Source organism: Fukomys damarensis, unplaced genomic scaffold (assembly GCF_012274545.1).
Source record: "Fukomys damarensis isolate Sample0158 unplaced genomic scaffold, DMR_v1.0_HiC HiC_scaffold_15, whole genome shotgun sequence".
In the NCBI taxonomy this organism is placed as follows: Eukaryota; Metazoa; Chordata; class Mammalia; order Rodentia; family Bathyergidae; genus Fukomys; species Fukomys damarensis.
The window spans coordinates 55,937,602-55,941,492 of record NW_022900927.1 but is presented as its reverse complement, the minus strand read 5'-3'; the positions used below and the strand labels follow the sequence as shown (position 1 = coordinate 55,941,492).

General features: G+C 47.1%; 1 protein-coding gene across 4 annotated transcripts in view; it reads left to right on the top strand.

Moving 5' to 3' along the window:
- The window catches only part of Tmcc3 (transmembrane and coiled-coil domain family 3), a 250,785-nt gene that overhangs the window by 174,088 nt on the left and 72,806 nt on the right, over nucleotides 1-3,891 (top strand). The window contains exon 1 of one of the 4 annotated variants that reach the window (XM_010629196.3): nucleotides 479-614. The exons of the other annotated variants lie outside the window; for them this stretch is intronic. The gene's annotated coding sequence lies outside the window, so the exon portion shown is untranslated. Of the gene's footprint in view, nucleotides 1-478; nucleotides 615-3,891 lie in introns of those variants that run through there. 4 annotated transcript variants of the gene reach the window in all.

Here is a 3,891-nt window from a genome sequence, read left to right as displayed (position 1 = left end):
TGGGCACATGAAGTGTGACCTCCCGGAAGTGGTGTTAAGGCTGAGTGGCACCCTAAGTGCCAAGACCTCCAGTGTGACTGCAACTTGGAGTTAGAGCTTGTGGAGAGGTGGCCAAGTTCAGAGGAGGCCAGTAGATTGGCCCTGGTCTGATAGGGACTGGTATGTTACACGAAGAGGACTAGGGTGGCGTATGTATCACGGGGCATGTGAGGACACAGCAAGCAGGACACCACCTGCAAGCCAAAGAGAGACACCTCTGGGAGACCAACCCTGTTGCCACAGCGACCCCCAACTTCCAGATTCCAGAAGGGCGAAACAAGACACTTCCGTCTCAGCAGGCTGTGATATTTTGTTACAGCAGCAGGGGCTGACGAACACAGCTGGTCACAGCAGTACTGGGCTCGTGTTAGGAGAATGCTGCAGGGTCCCAGAGGAGGATCCAGGGTGCGAATCCGCAGACTAGCGTGAAGACAGCCAGTGGTGGTGCACTCCTGGAATCCTGGCACTCTGAATGAGTTCCCACTGCCAAACTGAGCACAGTCTGAGCAAGGAAAGAACTCACTGTGAGCTGGGTGGTGGCGCGTGCCTGCGAGCTCTGCCTCCTGGGAAGGAATGTAAGTTGGAGCCCACCTGGGCAGCTTAGTGAGACCCTGTCTCAAAATGACAAGTCAAAAAGGGCTGTGGACGGAGCTCAGTGTGGCTCAGTCCCGACTTCCAGCCTCCGCACTACAGAAAAATAAAAGAAAGGGAGGGAGGGAGGGAGAGCGGAAATAGGGTGAAAGGATTCTCAAACAGAAAGTGAGCTCAGCAGAGTGGCAACCTGGACACGCGGTGTGTAACATGTTTGGAATCTTTCTTTCTTTCTTTCTTTCTTTCTTTCTTTCTTTCTTTCTTTCTTTCTTTCTTTCCTTCCTTCCTTCCTTCCTCCCTCCCTTGCTCCCTCCTTTCCTTTCCCTTCCTTCTTGCCTTTTTTCTTTCTCTCCCCCCTCTTCTTTCCGCCTCCCCTCCCTCCCTCCTTCCTTCCTTTTTCTTTCCCAGGGATGGAACTCAGGACTTTGTGCTTGCAAGGCAGGCACAACTCCTCTGAGCCAAATCCCTGACCCTGAAACCCTTTTCTGATGAGGAAGCGGTGTTTATTACCAAAAGCTCAGGCTTCAGTAGTGTGGCAGCCACTGCAGAGCCATCCCCACGTGCACGCTGAATGTCCTGATCGGAAGTGGACGGGGCTATGCGGTGGGTGAAGAGCCTAGGCCAGGGGAGTGGAACCAAAACCCAGCCGGGCTCCTCGGTGCGAGTGTGTGGGAAGGGGCTGTGGCCTGCACTCACTCAGTTCTCGTTTAGGGGTCAGGGTTTCCTCCTCGCACACTTTGCTTGAAAGAAGACCTTGCACGGTCATTGAGGCCCTTCATGTACCATAGTTGGTGGCCTCTGCCTCAGCTGTGAGAGTTTGACCTGTCTAAAGCCACAAGAGACTTCTGCTCGATTCACCACACTAAAGACAAACCCTGGCTTACCTACGTACACTGCTGTACAGGCACCCACCGGGTAAGCACTCAGACCCATTATTTCTGTTCCTTTTGATTTAAGCTGATTCATTCCTGCCTGTAAATTGGATAGCAGCCCTGGCTATCCAGATCTGATTTGTGTGTTACATACTTGGTTTGGGATTCTCGATGGAGTCCCAGTAATAGAAAATATGGCATGTGATTTCCAGAGCTGAAAGAATTGCACCTGGGTTTTCATTTTGGTTTGGTATTTAGAAACATGCTGTAGTTTTACTTTTCTTCCAAGTGAATTACCAATTCTTTCCGCTTCCCATTGGCTGTAACGCTGCCTCCGCCTCGAGTAGACGGTGCTTTGTGTGTGCGTGAGGGTTACTTCTGAACTTTCTCCCCTGGGGTCTGCATCCCTATTCATTGTTGTGTGACCTGAATTACTATTGCTGATAAAATGTCTAGCTATGGATAAGGAGGGCAAACCATGCCTGCCCCGCTCACTGCTCACCGTACTCTCCCAACAGCTTTTCTTTTTTCCCATTGGATTTGACAATATGTGTGTGTGTGTGTGTGTGTGTGTGTGTGTGTGTGTGTTACTAGGGATTGGATCCAGGCACTTGCAAATGCTAGGTAAGCACTCTACCACTGAACCACATCCCCAGCCCTCTTTTTGTTTTAGAGTTTAAAAATGTCTCATGAAGTTGCCCAGGCTGGCCTCAAACTTGTGATCCCCCTGCCTCAGCCTCTCAAGTAGCTGGAATTGGAATTACAGGTATGTGACACCATTCCGGGCTAAGACAATCCCTTTATTCTGGACTGATTTAGGGGAAGTTAATATCTGTCTGATGCTACATCTTTCCTTTTATGAGTATAGAATGCCTCAATATTAGCTTTAGCTTTATTTTATAGAAACATGAATGTTTAAAGAAAGCACATCAGTATACACAATATTTAAATCTTCAAACATTTATTGAAGGATTTCCATTGCAAGAAGAATGCTGAGGATTGATGGATTGTTCAAATGAGCAAGTGAGCCCTCTATTTCAAAAGATCTCAGGCTATATAAGAAGGCAGTTTCATGGACAAACACACAATTTAATAGAAACCAGGCTGTGATAAATAGTCTGCCAGAGTTCTATACAACGTGCTACCAGGGAGGGAGATCAATTTGGGCCCGAGAGATCACTTTGGTGGTGGTGAGGAGAAGTGTACCATACTGATATTAATATGCTTAGAGTTTATCTTGTATTTATTTCACATTTTATAGAATGAGGTGGGGAGAACACTTGTCAGCTTCTTCCTTCCTTCCTTCCTTCCTTCCTCCCTTTTTCTTTTGTGGTATTGAGGATTGAAACCAGGGCCTTTGCACTGAGCCACACCCCTAGTGCTGTGAAAATTTTTTGAATTTTGAGCCCGGGTCTGGCTCAGATACCCAGGCCAGGCTCCACCTTGCATCCTTGGCCTCAGCTTCTCAGCGTGCTGAGGTTACCGTCACACACCATCATGCCTGGCTACTGATCTATTTTCATATGTTGATAAATAAAACTGGGGTCTTTTCTTTATGCTGTCATGTACTCAGTGTGAAAATACAGGCTGAGTATTCCAAATCTGAAAGTTGAGGTGCTGTAAAATCTGCAACTTTGTGGGCCCCGATACAGGACCTCACTGAACCTTACGTGATAGAGGGGACCATGCTGCAAGTGCAGGCGCACTAAACTCTCACACTAAGTTACCTTCAGGCAAGGCATATAAATAAATTTCGTGATTAGACTTGGGTGCTATCCACGATATAGCTTATTATGTACATGTAAATATTAAAAATCCAAAGTATAAAACACTGAGGTGGGAGATTAGGGCAGGGCAAATCAGTTCCCAGCCCTGCCCCTGGACCAGTCAGTGCCATCTTCAACTCTTCCCACATAAAATCAGGCAGGTTTTTGAGAGGGCAGCCTACATGTGACCTCGGGTGAAAGAAGAGGGATACAAAAGACCCACATCACAGGGCTGGGATTTGGCCCAGTGGTTCTGCTGGCTGCCTCACAAGTGCAAGGGCCCCAGTTTGATCCCTGGTACAAAAAAAAAAAAAAGACCCACATCACAAACCTGGCCACTGTTAGTAGCCCGCTCTCACCCTACAGAATATACTGCTTACTGCTTTTCCTACCTTTAATCAATATAAACCCTTGCTACCTTTTGGGTTTTTTTGTTTGTTTGTTTGTTTTTTCATGTTTGTCCAAGTCTTTTCCCAAGGTCCCAGGATGCCAAGAACCTGGAAAGGATTCCTAAAAAAAAGGCCACAGGACTGCAGAATCTGGGAATAAGAGTGTTGCTACTAAGCATTTCAGATGAGGGTCATTTTGCTTTTTTTTTTTTTTTTTTTTTTTAGTCTTTAGAT